General features: G+C 38.0%; 1 protein-coding gene across 1 annotated transcript in view; it reads right to left on the bottom strand.

Annotated features, from left to right (window-relative positions):
- Positions 1–18,128, bottom strand: part of Usp30 (ubiquitin specific protease 30) — a 268,673-nt gene that overhangs the window by 159,396 nt on the left and 91,149 nt on the right. The gene's annotated exons all lie outside the window — the stretch shown is intronic.

Below are 18,128 nucleotides of genomic sequence, written 5' to 3'. Positions count from 1 at the left end.
CTCTCTTAAATCTTGCAAAGAGGATCCTTCTGCTTCTACACTTATCTTTGATGATACTCAGATTTGTATATGTGAACACATATCTCTATTAGGGATTAACCTAACTTCTAATCTCTCTTGGCATAATCACGTTACAAATATTGTTTTCTCTTTCATTCTTGGCATTACTTTTCTTCTAAACAGATACTCATTCTGCACAAATCTCAAATTTTCCCTATTGTGCAATACTGTTCCCACATCTGGGGTGGAAACAATATTAACCCCTCTCAGTCTTCCAAACTCCATTCAAAAGAGGACAGTTAGGTTAATTAATGACTCATACCTTACAAAGTCTCTCCACTCTCTATCTCATAGGAACTGTTTCTGCTGCATGCTTTTTCTACAGATACTTCCATTCTTCTGAATTGGCTTGTGTAATTCCTCCTTCCCTCTCTTCCTAAGTAGAATGAACACATGCCACAACTCCTCAACATCCATTTACTGTCTCATTGCAAACTCACAGAACCATGTTTAAGGCTTTGAATAATTGAACAAGCTCAATGCTGATTGGATTCTTCCTCTTGCTCAGACTGCACAAATTCAAAACGAGGAAGGACAGTGTTGTATAACCTTGCATCATTTGCCACTGCTAATGTTAATACCACATAGTTGGTGTGTTACTCTAGGGCAGTGGTTTCCAACCTTTTTTTAATAATGGCACCCCTAAGTAATTTATTTTATTTTGCGGCACCCCTACTCAATTTTCTTCCTGTTAGATCCAAGTGTGTGTGTGTGTGTGTACACACACACACGTTTCTCTTTGCGTTAACTTTAATTAATTGATTATTTATTTTTATTTTTACCATATCCATCACATAGGGGGTCACCACATATATATTAACTCACTACAGGGATTATTATTTCATAACGACTAGTTGTTACATTACGTCCTGGATACGGTTGATATGCCTTATACTTTGCATTTGTTCTTATTTTAATTATTAAATTGCATTCTCTGTCAGGTCAACGATGATCAATATATGCTTACATTTATAATACCTTTCTTTTGATTCTAAAAAAAATTTTAACCATCTTTAATTGGTTAGATTCAAATTACTTAATTTACTTAATCTCAGAATTTTTATATATCTTAGCAGATATTGATCATTACAGAAACAGAGAACTCCTTGTCGTTTTTTGCCTTCAGTCTGGGTGGTTGGCCCCAGTTGAAGTCGTCTAGATTGTGGGTTTGTTTGTTTGTTATTTGGTTTTTAGGAGCATTAGCAACTAAGGCCATATTGCTCCGGGAATATGCAGTGGTCATTCCCTGACCTTTCCGCATCCTCCGTATTTGGTGGTGACGGGCTCGAACCCTGGTCTAATCAAGAAGTATGTGCTACGCATTGCTACTCCTTCCTACCTGGCTATGGAGGCGGCTAGATTGTGGGTAGACAACGATAAGTTTTATGTATGTATATATTATATATATATATATTTATATATTTTTTTTTTAATATATATTTATATCTCTTGTGTTTCTTTAAATCCAGCTTGATGTTGTCTGCTTGAATTAACTTCTATATTATTATTACAAAATATTTTATATATATGTTATATGATATTTTACAATAATATAATTATAAAAATTACATTTCATATATATATAGAGTATATAATTTTAATCTTTATACAGAGGTACTAAGTAAACATCAATTATAGATCACCACAAATTTAAAAAGATACTGTACACTTTTTTATAATGAAATAAACATATAAATTAAAAAATAATAATAATAATAAGTTTAAGTAACTTAAACCCAAATTATGTGGCACCCCTAGAATGTTGTTGTGGCACCCCGGTTGAAAACCACTGCTCTAGGGTTACTGCTACCCATAGGCAGCACCTTGCATTCAGTTGCCCAACTTATCTAGATCCAGTTGGAGTAGCATACTGTCAATAACAACCCTGCCAACCTTTTTATCATCTGCAAACTTGGACATTAAACCTGATATACCTTCATCAATATCATTGATAAATACAGAAAACAACAACGGGCCCAACACAGTCCCCTGGGGGATACCACTAATAACATTAGTCCCGGAAGAACAGTGTCCATTGATTACCACTCTGTTTTCTCCCACTCAACCATCCCCTTATCCATAGCAGCAACTTGCCCTTAATGCCATACTGCTCCAACTTGTAAAGTAGCCTTCCACATGTAACAGTATCAAAAGCTTTCCTGAAATCCATGTATATATCAAAATTATTTTTTGCATCCAGTTCCTTTGTGATCACATCGTAGTATCCAATAAAACTGGTTAGACTTGACTTCCCCTTAACAAACCCCATGCAGAGTCTGAATTATAACTGTGGTCTTGTCTAGATGATCCTGCAGTGCTTCTTTAACCAGTGACTCCATTATTTTCCCCAGAACAGAAGTTAAACTAAGAGGTCTGTAATTACTCATGTCACATTTTGTTCCTCCCCTTTGTGAACTGAGAATACCTTTGCACATCTCCAAACAATCCCTAGGTCCCCACGGATCTCCAGTCCTACCCTGACCTACCCTGAGTCCAATGATGCCCTCATCAGGGCCTGCTTACTTCCTTTGCTGCCTCCTTTAATATAACTGGATAGATCCTATCCACCCCAGGTGCCTTTCTTATGTTTAACTTCAACAATTTCTCCTCCACTTTGCTCTCAGTTATTACAAAATCCTATAGCTCCCTGTTACAGTTTGATAAACTTTCGACATTCTCCCCCTTAACAACTCCTCACATGTGAATGTAGACGCAAAATACTCATTCAGTTTTTCAGCTACCTCAGCAGGCTCATCAACAATCGAACCATCGATATCAAGTGGACCAATTCCGATTCATCCCCTTTCTCCTAGAGTTTACATAAGTAAAAACTCTTTACTGTTTTTCTTTGCATTCTTTGCCAAAGATTTCTCATAACCTGGCTTTGCTTGCCTAACCTCCTTTGTGACTTGATTACAGACTATCTTATATCTACCATAGGCAACTGTGTCTCCTGATAATTTATATGCATCCCATGCATTTAAATTGGGCAGCCTTTGTTTCAAATAACAGCAGCATGCAGTGCAGAATGGATTCTATAAGGTGGTTTAGTGCAATTTGGTCTAATTGTAACCATTCTTTCAAAAAAATATTGCATTAATGCAACAAAGTTGAAGGAACTGGCCTTCACTGTCAAATAGCTCTCTCTTCAGAATGAATATGGGGGACAGGGAAATGGTGGAAATCCATGTCATGTTCTCTGAACCATTCTTGCACAATTCTGGCACAATGAACTGTTGAATTGTCATCCATAAAGTGGCTATCACATTTGAGATAAAAGTGTAATACTGCAGGGTGCAGTAGATCTGATAAAAACTTTTGTACTCCCTGGATGACATTCGAACTTCCACCAATATCAATGGACACAGTCTGTGCCAACAAAACAATCCCCATACCGTGATACCACCTCCAAATGCTTCAGTTGTCTTAACAAGGCAAGTGGGGTCGTCGCTTCAGGAGAATCTTGCCATACTTTCTGCCTACCATTAGTGCAAAACAAAGTGTATCATGATTCTTCTAACCACATGACTTTCTTCCCTTGTTCCACTATCCAATCATGACGTCCTCAGCACCACTGCAAGTGCAGTTTTCTGTTTTTCTCTGAAAAAATAGGTTTCTGAATAGACAGGTAACTGCCAATACCCAATTTCTTCAATTCCTTGCATATGGTACGAGTTTAAATTGGGCAGTTCTCGGCTTGGTCAAATCCAGATGTTATTTTCTGCACACGGGATGTCCCATTTTTCCCCATACAGTCCTTAGAGTACAATGGCTTTGCTCTTGAAGTATTTTTTTTCTCTGCCACATTTATGCCTTTGAGATGTAGAAGGTTCACTTGCTTTCCAGTCATTAAAAACCTTTGAGATGGACACTTTTTAGAAAACAGTTACGTCATTTGTTTTTCGAATCGTGACTCCTGCTAAGCATGCACCCATGTTAAGATCTTTTTCCAGGTCTGATGGAATACGCATTTTCCCCCGCTCTGGTTTCAGATTACTGCAATTGAACAGCCCGTGCAATGTTTATACTCAGTGACACAACACATTATCACCCCACATCAGTTTTCTTTGCATCTATTTACATTTCTTCTGTCTGTGACTGTCTTAATATAAAAGTCTTTTTTTTTTTCCCACTGTGTGTGTAATTATTAGATAAATTAAGGGATATTGTGTATGCACAATCAACCATTGGTATGATCTTAATTAATTGGCAAATTGTTTTTTAAAAAAGAAAAGGATATTTTTGATACTGTAATATCAAATGATGTTAGAGTGCAAGAGTAGCAAACAAGATTTGTGACCAAGTTAAACAAAATGTAAAAAAGCAAATGTAATTCACATAAGCACCTTGCCTTGTCAAGAGTGAAAGTATATTTTTGTTCAGCAGTAGATGATAGTGGTGGTTATGTGGGAAAGGAGGGGAAGGATGTGATGCTACTACCTTTACAGCCAGACATGAGTGGTTTAATTTAAAAAAAAAATGCTTAACAATGTGGAGTTTGCTGGTGAAGCAGCAGATATATATCAATGAGACAGCACATGGTTATAATCACTAGTTTATGTAGAAAGGCAGTAAAACAAATTTCTGAATCTTACAATTGTTTCAAAAATGGAAGTTATTATCTAAGCAAACAAAGCTCTTTCTTTTCTTTCCTTTTTTACATATATTATACCACTCTTAGCAATAAAAAGATTGGAAACCTAAAACACCAGAACTTACCACCCAACTGCTTATGAGTTAATGAATGAGATTAATTAAAAAGAAATGTGGATATTAAAAATTGGCTAAAATTAAATTTAACTTAACAAAGGAAGGCGAGTTTTAATATGCATTACTAGTTCCCGTAGTTCAATTCAATCTTGCACATTGGAAATCATAAGTTATTCAGATTCCATGCTGGCAAAAGCATTGTCGGGAGTTTGGCATTAAGAACTAAAAACTGTGTTCTCTTTGAACCATTCTATTGTAAGTGCCTCATAAGTGGTTAATTTGTAACTGGAAGATAATTTGGTTAGTGTTACTGCTGAATCAATTTTCGATTAATGACAAGTGAACTGGATGTGTTGGCTGAGTTCAGTTGTATGGTATTGTGCATGTAAATTGGCTTGGTGATAACAGGCTCTGGTATTAGATATGTTTGAGGTGCTCCCAACGTTACATGCATTACATTTTTGTTTACAGTGAATTAAATATACTGTCTTATTGATGCCTGAAATATTATACTTGAAAGTGTCTTTATACTGTTAAAATATGTACTGATTTTATTATAAGATGAAAAATATACTAAAGCAAGGTCAGTGCTGGAAAATATGTATTTGGGTTGTCTAGCTAATTGACTACGTTAAGGGAGGATTAGTTTTGTGTTTGTAACAGATTAGATTATTTTCTAATCTATTTCTTGTTTTGTATATGGTAATTTCCTTTTTAAGAAATCATTAGTAAAAAGTATTGTGATTCTGTTTGTAAGTCATTTTCATAATGACTTACATTAGTGGTTGCCCACAAGGATGGCAACTCCTCCATGGGCAAGTCCATCCCCATTTCTATCCTTACATATGATAGAATTATAGAAGTATCAAGAAAGGTTTTCATTTGCCTTCAAATATGTCTCCTGTGAGCAAAAACAAACTGGCTCATGCTTTTGCAGGAGGATCTTGATGTCATCCACATTTCAACAAAATCCACGACAATTCCACTGTAGGAATTTGGCTATTATTTTGGGTTGGTGAGTCCATCAAGGCAGCTTGAAGTGCAGAAAGCTTACTTTTCTCAGTACTGGATTTATCACTTTTGGGGAAATATAGAAGCTATTCTGTGTCTATTTCTTCCTCTGCAAAGAGTTCCAAGAGTGAATCATCTGGTACCTCCTTCACCTCAACATCCACTTTTTTCTTGGGAACTAGGAGGTACATCAGTTTTCTTATTCTTTTTATTCAGCAATTAATTTTGCTACTGGTAGGAGAAACAGATATAGGAGTGGCAGCTGATTGAACCTTCCTTGTAGGTTTTTTTTTTTTTTTTTTTTTGAGTTTAGTAGGTAGAGTGAATGACTTTTTAGTAAGATGGTCATTTTGGTTTGAGTTCTGATGGAACGTCTCCATGCTACCTTCCAAGCATAGGGAGGTTTCACCACTTTTCTTTCCTTGTGATATCACATGTTTAGCTCTGCCCTAAGTCTCTGTATTTCTGTTTCTTCCTTCCACTTCTGTCATGCTTATGAGTATACGGAGCTTGGCGCTTAATACATGTAGGTTTCGTAGCTGAACACTATGTAGTTTTGTGGTCCTTTGCAGCACATGGAGCACATGCAAGAGCTCCGTACAGGCCATTTGCAAATATTCACATTTTTGGCTTAAAGCACCTTTAAATGATTTAGAACACATGGACACACCGGACAGTTAATATAGCCAGCTTTGATCTCATTAGGAGATATTGGTGAATTAAATATCAGGATGATGTTTATAGTGGGAACAAGTTTCCTATCCCTACGCATGCATATTCATTTTGCAGCAGTCACTCCTTGGGGTTTTAATTCAGAACAGATTTCCCCTTCAGAAACTTCAAGGGGATCCCATTCCACAATGATACCATGGAATCAGTTCAGTGTCTTGTAGGAGATGATTGTGATAACTCACCCCCATATATCTCGCTCAGAGGAGCTGTTCTGAATGTTTATCATTTCTGATCTCCACAAAGACGTCGCCTGAGCAAAGCACTTTTACTGATTTAGGAAGGCCTCTGCTGTCAAGGCTATGGGGTACACATTTTGTCAAAGCCGTTAAGTAGAACTTTATTTATTGATTTGAATTATTGTTTTTCTCTTAACTTTTGATTTACAATTAGTAGTGTACTATTTGTTTGTGATTTCCTGATTAATTTGGTACATTTGTTCTTTAGTAGGCCCCTGTAATTGCTTAAAAAACCACAGTCAACTTCTGCTGGCATTGTGTGGTATTGATAGGAACATTCAACCTTTGCTGCCATTGTTCTAGTATTGAGATTTAAATATAGCAGACATTGGAGGTTTCTACATAGTTTTGTAGCAGTGTAATCAGCATCGTAAGAGGCATAAAATATAATTGACACACTTGTTTTAATAACTTAATTGACACATGTGTTTTAATAACTTTACTTTATCACGCAGTCCATAATGTATGACATTACTATTCGTAGAGGTTTTGGTATCAGTGATTTGTTGTATATACAGTATTGCAAACAGTTTGCTTGAGAGTTTGAATCACATATGTTGATGACAGATAGTTAAATTTATTATCAATTATACCTACTTAGAATTTACAAATGTAATGTTATAGCATAATATATATAACTTAAATTTGATAGGAGTTACAGCATACATAACTAACTTGGTAGAAATATACGAAATACACATAACGTAAGCTCGATATTGATATATATATATATTCAATAATATAAACTTCATAGCATAACTGGTTTACAGTGTTATTACTGCATTAGGATATAAGTTTAGTGTAGTATTTTTAATTATATAGAATTTTAACCAAAATCATTTTAATTATATAGAATTTTAACCAAAAGAAAAAGGCTCAAGGTAGTGGGAGTGTTGTGGCTCAGAGGAGAACTGAAATGGGGGTTCTCCTCTGAATCAAAGCTTTATGAAATGTATTGTTTGTTTGATGTTTGTGGAGCTACAAGGAATAGTACATGATATTGCCAAGGAGCATGTACTTGCATGTGTTTGATGTAAAGCGTGTGAGGATGTGAGGCACCACCTCAGCGTTGTTATGGGCCTTTATGAGAGCTTGAAGAACAGGGTGGATAACCTCGAAGGATTACAGGAATACAATGATATATAAGAATTTTGCTAGCAAGGATAAGGAGGTGATTATTCCCTTTATATAAGGCAACAGTCACACAACACCTTCAGTACTGCATGATCTGGAAGATTCATTTTAGGAGGGATATAGAGCTGCTAGAACGAGTACAGAGAAGGGCAACAAGATTAGTGAGGGAAACAAAGGGGTACTCTTACCAAGAAAGGCTTACATTCTTGCAGAATCTGGAGACTAGGCATCTGCGAGGAAATCTGGTTGAGGTGTATAAGGCCATAAATGATTTGAGCAAACTCTTGCTCAGTTTATTATTACTTATATTATTTCTCCCTGATTGGGGATTCCACCTCGTGACAGGTATTGCTACCAAGTACACGGCGTGGTTGTTGTTAAGTCTGGTGTTACTGTTGGTCGAGGAACTCTGACTATCCTACAGGTGTTCAGGATTGCGACTTTGTAGAGTTCCTTGTAGGTGTTTGCTGGGAAATTTATTCCTGCTAGGCTGTTATGTAGGATCTTTGGCACCACACTTGTGGTTGACATGATGATTGGGATGGTCATTACTTGTTGCATATGCCACATCTTTGATCTCCTGTCTTAGGTTCGTGTAATTCCTGATTTTTCCCCATGGGTTTTCTGCAGGTTGCCAGTGTTGGGCACAACTATGTCAATCAGATAGGTAGCCTTTTCCTTCTTGTCCACAAGGGTTATGTCTGGTCTATTGTGTGGCATTGTCCTATCCTTTACTATTATGGTGCCGTCCGAGTACAGCTTGTGGGTTGAGGTCTCTAGTACTAGTAGTTTCGGTTGACTAATTTTCCCTTGGTGCAAACCGTGGGTCTTGCATTCGTCTAGACCAAATTCCATTCTAATATCACTGCTGAATTCTTCGGTGATTTGGAGTAGTTGCTGGAGTTGCTTCTCGGTTTCCGCATACAGCTTGATGTCATTCACGTACATCAGGTGGGTGAGGGTGTACAGGTTCTTCTTTGCTTCTTGAGGTAATATCTGTACTTGCTACTGTTCAGTCGACATCGCTGGACAGTGCAGTGTCGAGTCTCAATTTTGATCTCAAAATTGAGAGTAGGATGTGCTATAGGCCTAATGACTCTGATGAGTATAATAAGAAACTGTACAGGGAAATAGAGTGGGCCAGTAAATCAGAGAGTCTTATAACGGGGGATTTTAATTTCCCAGATATTGACTGGAATTTGTGGGTTGGTCACTCACACACTAGCAAGGCTTTTGTGGATTTATTGGATGATTGTTTTCTACATCAGCATGTTCGGGAGGCAACTAGAGGGAGTAATACTCTTAATTTGATTATCAGTAGTGATTCTTCATGCATTAAGAATCTGCAGATAGAGGAACCACTAGGTCACAGTGTGCTGAAGTGGGATTTACTCAAAGAGGTAACTACCATCAGGGGTAAAGGGAAGGGTTACTGATTTCGTAAAGGCAACTACGAGGGTCTGACACAGTATTTAAATTCTATACAGTAGGACCAACTGATGATGTTACCAACAGCAAATTCAAACTGGGAAGCATTCAAAGAACTTATCTTGGAAGCTACAAGGCTTTACATACCAACTAAGAAACATTGTTCAAGGTTTAGGCCTAAATGGATGTCAGATGAACTAATGAGACATATGACAGAGAAGAAAAATGCTTGGGATACATATAAATTAACGTGACACAGAAGCCTATGATAGATATAAGTTGATCTGTAACCAAGTTACAAAGGGGGTTAGGGGCAGGTGAAGGCAGATTACGAGAAATCTTTGGCAAAGGATGCAGAGAAAAACAGTAAAGAGTTCTTTTCTTATGTAAATTCTAGAAGGAAGGGATTGAAGGTCGACTTGATATCGATAGTTCAACTGTTGATGATTCTGCTCAGGTAGCTAACAAACTAAATGAATATTTTGCATTGACATTCACACATGAGGAGTTATTCAGCGATGGGCATGCCAGAGGTGTATTCAACTCTGGCAGTAAGCTAGAGAATCTTGTAATAACTGAGAGTAAAGTGGAGGAGAAATTGTTGAAGATAAACACAAGAAAGGCACCTGGGGTGGATGGGATCTATCCAGTTATATTAAAGGAGGCAGCAAAGGAAGTAAGCAAACCCTTAGCCATAATTATGACAGCTTCCTTGGATAAAGGGGAGGTACCCATAAACTGGAGATGTGCAAATGGGACCCCAATTCACAAAGGAGGATCAAAGGCTGACAAGTAATTATAGACCTGTGAGTTTAACTTCTGTTCCAGGAAAATTAATGGAGGCACTGGTTAAGGAAGCACTGCAGGATCATCTGGACAAGACTTCAGTTATAGCTCGGACACAGCATGGTTTTGTTAAGGGGGAAGTCTTGCCTGACCAATTTGATTGGATACTATGATGCAGTCACAAAAGAACTGGATGCAGGGAATAACTTTGATATTATATACTTGGATCTTAGAAAGGCTTTTGATACTGTTGCACATGGAAGATTGCTGCACAAATTGGAGCAGTGTGGCATTGGAGGCAAATTGCTGCTATGGATAAAGGGGTGGTTGAGGGGGAGAAGACAGAGAGTAGTAATCAATGGACACTGCTCGTCGTGGACTAATGTTATTAGTGGAGTCCCTCAGGGTTCAGGTGTTGGGTCCATTATTGTTTTCTGTATTTATAAATAATATTGATGATGGTATATCAAGCTTAATGTCCAAGTTTGCAGACAATACAAAATTTGGCAGTGTTGTTAAGGAAACTACTGATGCTATGCTGCTGCAACAGGATCTGGAAAGGTTGAGCAGATGGGCTGAGAGGTGGCAAATGAAGTTTAACATTGACAAATGTAAAGTACTACATATGGGAAACAGCAACCCCAGAGCAATGTATCAACTCTGTGGTACTACACTGACAGTGGTAGAGAATGAAAAGGACCCGGGGGTAATTGTGCAGGCAGATATGAAGTTCTCTGAGCAGTGCAGACGGGCTGCAAGAGCAGCTCATGGTGTCTTATCAATGATATACAGGAATTTTTCTAGCAGGGATAAGGAGGTGATTATTCCCTTGTATAAGGCAATGGTCAGGCCACACCTAGAGTACTGTATACAGGTCTGGAGGCCTCATTTCAAGAAGGATGTAGAGCTGCTGGAACGAGTACAGAGAAGGGCAACACGGTTAGTGAATGGAACAAAGGGTTGCACTTACGAAAAAAGGCTTAAGTTTTGCAAATTATAGTGTCTGGAGACTAGGCACCGGAGAGGTGATCTGATAGAGGTGTATAAAGCCTTGAATGGTTTGAGCATGCTCAATGCTGATGGGATTCTGTCTCTTGTTCAGAATAATCACCTGAGAGGGCATAAATTCAAATTGAGGAAAGATGTAGGATAGATGTCCGGAAATTTGTCTTTAGCCAGCGGGTAGTTGGTTGGTGGAACAGACTTCCATTCCTTGTTCTGGAAGTTGATAGCCTAAATAAATTTAAGGCTCAGCTGGACAGGTATTTCGAACGAACGGAGGAGTGAATTGGAAGTTTTTTTTTCTTTTCTGGCTGATGCTGCATAAGCTTGCTTTCTTGCATCATATGCCTCTACTAATGCTAAATGCTAATACTAATGCTGTTGAGCATGGTGGATAGCAGGTTAAGTGCTAGACAGAACTACAATGGGCTCAGGGCATCTCCCTGAAGGATTCCTCTCCTGATGGGGATTTGCCCGGTTGTGATGTTTTCGATCTGAATAATGGTACTCTATTTCATCATCGTTTCTCCTAAGAAGTTTATTATTATTATTAGCCATATAGTGCAAGGAAACCCGAGGCTTATACCGCACCAGCCAAAAAAAAAAAAAAAAAAAAAAAAATTGAGTTACCCTGTGAGAGAGAGAGAGAGAGAGAGAGAGAGAGAGAGAGAGAGAGAGAGAGAGAGAGAGAGAGAGAGAGAGAGAGAGAGAGAGAGAAATCACCAAGAAAGAGAAGAATGATGATATCCAGCTCAGGACCCTGGGTGTGCCAGGCCCATACTCACCAGATGTGAGCCCATGGGGTTGACTCACTGAGGATGCATAAATTTAAATTGAGGAAAAACAGTTGTAGAATGTATGTGCGGAAATTTTCCTTTAGCCAGCAGGTGGTTGATTGCTGGAACAAACTTCCATCGGTCGTTGTGGAAGTTGATAGCTTAAATAAATTCAAGGAAGAACTGGAAAAATTTTTGGAGGGAACTGATAGGTGAAATAGGAAGGATTTTTTTTGTTTTTTTTTTTTTCTAGGTTGATGCTGTATAAGCTTACTTTCTTGCATTGTATGAATCTACTAATGCCAAGCCTGCCAACCCTTCCAACCTTGATGGGACACTGATCGCGGAAGAGAACAGTCAGTGGATTTTTGGCTGCTGTTAAGGGATAAGTATTTTTGATAGTTTTACCATATTCTTCATTAATTATCATACTACATTGTGTTTTACAAAGATATTAAATGGGTTTAGTAGCATTTGTTAGCTTCTTATTTTGAATTAAACTAGTGATTTTTTGGAAATTACGATTCCCGGTGTTGGCGCCAATATTATTGAACTAGCTGCCACATTGTAATCAATAAGAAATAGCATAACATGTATATATCTCGAGCTGATAGCGTAAGGTATAAAATAAAACTAGATAATGTAATATGAAGCACTGTATTAGAAATCTGTTAGCTTAGTATAGTATTATCAATTAATCAAGAATATTTATTAATCTTATTAAATTTCATTGTTAATTAAACTGTATTTAAACAGAAATCATGACCCAGACTAGAGCTGCAAACCAAAGATCACAGACCAGCGAGAGTGCTGTAACTCAGAGTAGAAATGAAGAGGACAATTCTCCAACACATCACATTCTCAAAAAATGTGCGAAGTGTGAAATGTTTGCTGAATTTTCTAAACTTTCTAAAACAGAACATAATGTAGCCAAGGAGGATGTCTTTTGTGTGCTAGATGCCTAGAGTGTCGAGAAATTAGGTGCCAACTCAGCATTCTGATGGGCATCTATGAGAGCTTGAGATGTAGGGTAAATGCTCTCAAAGAAATTAATATGAGGGCCCATCAAGCTCTGAGCTGCCCAGCTCAATGGCAGAGCTCACTCCTGTGCATCAGGCTACACAGAGGCAATCTCCAAGACAGAATGCGCTGGTCCCACAGGAACTAGTTATTGTTGGTGACTCTATTGTCAGGGAGACAGGGATAATATATTATGCAAGAAGGATAGGTGGAACAAGGCCAGGGGATGTCTGCCAGGGGCAAAAGTTAATGATGTTGCAGACCAGATATTATCTTTTAAGGGCACAAAAAGTGATATTGTTGTGCACGCTGGAACTAATGACATTACGAGTAAGAGACCTGCAGATTTACTCAACAAGTACAGGTCAATGTTGAAAAAAGGCACGAGTTAGGGTTGAATGTGAAAGTGTCTGAAATTCTGCCCAGAAACAATAGGAGGGAGTATATGATGACAGCCTTGTCGATCAATTTGGCCCTGGAGAGACTATGTAAGGCTCAAGGAGTAGAGTTTTTTTCAGCCTGGTCTGTGCTTGGTGACAGGAGAGACTGCTTCTACAGGGATGGGGTACACTTAAATAGAAAGGGTGCAAGAATATTTGCTGATGCTATCGAGGCAGTGTTAGCTGGATCGGAAAACTGCTAGCTTGGGAGGGGGATACACAAACTAAAAGGTTAATAGTAGCCATTGGCAGAGGGAAAAGTGATTCTTGCACTGCTTCTATTAGAATGAGCATCAGCATGGAAAGCAAGGCAGTGGAGATTTCCAGGACTGCTGGGAGTCATAGTGGAACAACTAAATACATGGGCTGTGTTAGGGTGGCAAGGAGCAGGTGCATGTATACTTGCATGTACACCAATGCTAGGAATATAGTTAATAAATATGACGAGCTTGATGTTTGTTATTTGGTTTTTAGGAGCATTAACAATTAAGGCCATATTGCTCCGGGATATGCGTTGGTCATTCCCTAACCTTTCCGCATCCTCTGTATTTAGTGGTGACGGGTTCGAACCCCGGTCTAATCAAGAAGCGTGTGCTACGCACTGCTGCTCCTTCCCACCTGGCTACAGAGGCGCCTTGATGAGCTTGAAGTGCTAGTCAAGACATCAAAGGCAGATATTGTTGGGATATCAGAGACGTGGTGTCACACAGATATAGGCAGTGTAGAATTGGAATTTGGGGAGTACAATGTGTACAGAAAGGATAGACAGGAAGGGAGGTGGGGTTATGCTGTTAGTTAAGAAACACATAAAATCTAAGTGCATCCAATTGATGTTGGTGAACAATGCAACATTGAATCTGTTTGGTGTGAGATAAGCACTGTGAAAGGAAAAATGAGAATAGGTTATAGACCTAATGAATCTGATGAGTATAATGAGCAATTGTGCAGAGAAATATACTGGGCCTTTAAATCAGAATTTCTTATAATGGGGATTTTATCTTTCCAGATATTGACTGGAACTTGTGGATTAGTCACTCGCACACTAGCAAGACTTTTTTGGATTTATTGGATAACTGTTTTCTATAGAAGCATGTTTGAAAGACAACTAGAGGGAGTAATATTCTTGATTTGATTATCAGCGGTGATTAATCAAGCATTAAGAATTTGCAGATAAAGGAACCACTAGGTTACAGTGATCACAATGTACTGATATGGGAATGACTTAAAGATGTAACTACCATCAAGACTAAAGGGAAGGGCTATTGCTTTCATAAAGGTGACTATGGGGGTCTCAGACAGTTTTTAAATTCTGTACAGTGGGATCAACTGATGATGTTATCAACGTTGAATTCTAAATGAGAAGACTTCAGCGACTTAATCTTGGAGGGTACTAGGTTTTTCATTCCAACTAAGAAATACTGTTCAGGATTCGGGCCTAAATGGATGTCAGATGAATTAATGAGGCTTGTGGCAAAGAAGAAAAGTGTATGGGATGCATATAAATTATGAGGTGACATAGAAGCATATGACAGATACAAGCTTATCTGCAATCAAGTCACAAAGGAGGTTAGGCAAGCAAAGGCAGATTACGAGAAATCTTTACAAAGGATGCAAAGAAAAACAGCAAAGAGTTCTTTACTTATGTAAATTCTAGAAGGAAAGGGATGAATCAGATTGGACCACTTAACATAGATGGGTTGACTATTGATGATCATGCTCAGGTAGCTAATAAACTAAATGAATATTTTGCATCTACATTCACACGAGGAGTTATTCAATGAGGGGAATGCCAGAAGTTTATCAAACTCTAACAGGGAGCTAAGTGATTTTGTAATAACTGAGAGCAAAGTGGAGGAGAAATTGTCGAAGTTAAACATAAGGAAGGTGCCTGGGGTGATGGGATCTATCTAGTTATATTAAACAGGAGGCAACAAAGGAAGGAAGCAAACCCTTAGTCATAATTATGAGAGCTTCCTTGGACTCAGGGGAGGTTCCTATGGACTAGAGGTGTGCAAATGTATCACCAATTCACAAAGGGGGTTCATAAGGTGACAAGTAAATATAGACGTGTTAGTTTAACTTGTGTTCCAGGGAAAATAATGGAATCACTGGTTAAAAAAGCATTGCAGGATCATCTAGACAAGACTGCAGTAATAGTTAAAACATAGCATGAGTTTGTTAAAGGAAGGTCTTGTCTGACCAATTTGATTGGATACTATGATATGGTTACAAAGGAACTAAATGTCAAAAATAATTTTGATATCATATACTTGGATTTGAGGAAAGCTTTTGATACTGTTGCACATGGAAGATTGCTATACAAATTGGAGAGGTATGGCATTAAGCGTACGTTGCTACAATGGATAAAAGGATGGTTGAGTGGGAGACGACAAAGAGTGGTAATCAGGACACTGCTCTTCGTGGACAAATGTTATTAGTGGAGTTTCCCAGGGTTCGGTGCTGGGCCCATTGCTGTTTTGTGTTTTCATAAATGTTATCGATGAAGGTATATCAGGATTAATGTCCAAGTTTTCAGATGATACAAAGGTTGGCAGGGTTGTTAACAACAGTAAAGACAGTATGCTACTCCAAACCCAACTGGATCTAGATAAGTTGGACAAATGAGCTGAGAAGTGGCAACTGAAGTTTAACATTGAGCGTAGCAATAACCCAAGAGAAACATAGCAACTGTGTGGTTCTACACTCAGGGAAGTGGAAAGTGAAAAAAACCTGGGGGTAATTGTACAGTCAAAAATGAAGTTCGTTGAGAAGTGCAGATGGGCTGCCAGGGCAGGTAATGGAGGTCAGTGACCTGCCAGGATATCATTGACCTGTGCTGACAGGTCAATGATATATAGGAATTTTGCTAGTAGGGACAATGAGATGATTATCCGATTGTACAAGGCAATGGTCAGGCCACACCTTGATTACTTCGTACAGGTCCTGAGGCCTCATTTTGGGAAGGATGTTGAGTTGCTTGAGTGTGTACAGAGAAGGGCAATAAGATTGGTGAAGAGAACGAAGGGGTCCTCTTACCAAGAAAGGCTTAAGTTCTGCAAATTGCAGCACCTGGAGAGTAGACACCTGCGAGGTGATCTTATTGAGGTATATAAGGCCTTGAATGGGTTGAGCACTCTGAATACTGATGGGATTCTTCAGATTACGAACCCGAGGAGGCATAAATTCAAATTGAGAACTTTTATCAGTATCATTAATATAGAAAACAATGGTCATGGCCCTGAACCCTGGAGGACTCCAGAATAATATTAGTTCAAGAGTAGCAGTGCTTAATAATAAACACTGTGTCATATCTCACTCAACTATCTCTTTATCCATAACTGTAAATTGCCCCTAATGTCACACTGCTTCAATCTGTACAGAAGACTTCCTTGAAGAACATTGTCAAAAGCTTTGTTGAAGTCTAAGTTCATGGTGTCAACATTATTCACATCCAGTTCCTTTGTTATAATGATGATAAAGCTTTCTCTTCAGAAACTAAGTGCATTTCAGCTTCACTTGCACTAAATGCAAAACTAACATAACATCATGAAAGCTAGTTGCTGATTGTGTTTTTTTAAAATAATATCTGTGAAAAAAAAACATGCAAATTTTTTTTCCTCTCTCCCCCATTATTCATAAAAATAGCTTTTCGCCCCTTCAATTTTTAACTCAGTAGTGAATTTTCTACATTCATTCACAGTCACATATACACTCAGCACAGTCAAATCTGCCCATTCAAAATGCAATTGCTTCACTTTGCTACAAATGTAACCAATAATGTATATGTGAGAAGGTAATCAACTCAGCAGTGTTTTTACAATTAGGACATAAAGTAAATACGTTACCAAATTAACATAAGTGATAACTTTTTTTTTTCAGTTGTCTCTCTCTCTGTGTAAGTTGCCTTAACCAGAGTTCCTCACCAAAGTCTTATATACTTTAAGAACCCAAATCAGGTAATGGCAACAACAATGGCATTATTGTTGTGATGGATATCCATCACAACAATAATGATGGATATCCATTGCTGTTGCTATGATATTTGTAATTACAAATACGATGCCAGCCTTCCATATAATAAATAATGTAAAGAATTATTTATAGAAAATCTTCATCTTCCACACTTTTAGGAACCTACACCCATGAATATCGAGAAATTACTGTATTTGGCAGAAATAAGCTGTGAAAATGCAAGCTACTCTTTCTTTCAATAGCTTAGCATTTATATCAAAAATAACTTTTGAATGTTCCATTTTGTTCTGCAATTTTTCCACTCCTTGAAAATGATGACTATGTGGAGACAATTTCACCAAGCAATGACAAGCACAAAAATAATTATTATTATTAGCCATATGGTGCAAGGAAGCCTGAGACTTATGCTACACCAGCCAAAAAAATTTCCATGTTACCCTGAGAGAGAGAGAGAGAGAGAGAGAGAGAGAGAGAGAGAGAGAGAGAAAGGGAATCACCACGAAAGAGAAGAATGATGATGGATATCCATTGCCATGGCTAAGATATTTGTAATTATAAATATGATGCCAGCCTTCCACATAACAAATAACGTAAATAATTATTAATGGAAAATCTTCATCTTCCACAATTTTAGGAACCTATCCCTCATGAATATAGAGGAATTACTGTACTTGGCAAATAAGCTGTGAAAATGCAAACTACCCTTTTTCTTTCAATACATTAGCATTTTATTTCAAAAGGAACTTTTGAGCGTTCCCTTTCATTCTGCAATTTTTGCACACCTTGAAAGTGATGAGTGAAGTGGAGACAGGATAGTTTCA

The sequence above is a fragment of the Mastigoproctus giganteus genome, chromosome 9 (genome assembly GCF_048544385.1).
Source record: "Mastigoproctus giganteus isolate SK-2022 chromosome 9, ASM4854438v1, whole genome shotgun sequence".
Taxonomy (NCBI): domain Eukaryota; kingdom Metazoa; phylum Arthropoda; class Arachnida; order Uropygi; family Thelyphonidae; genus Mastigoproctus; species Mastigoproctus giganteus.
This window is presented reverse-complemented; position numbering and strand designations above follow the sequence as displayed.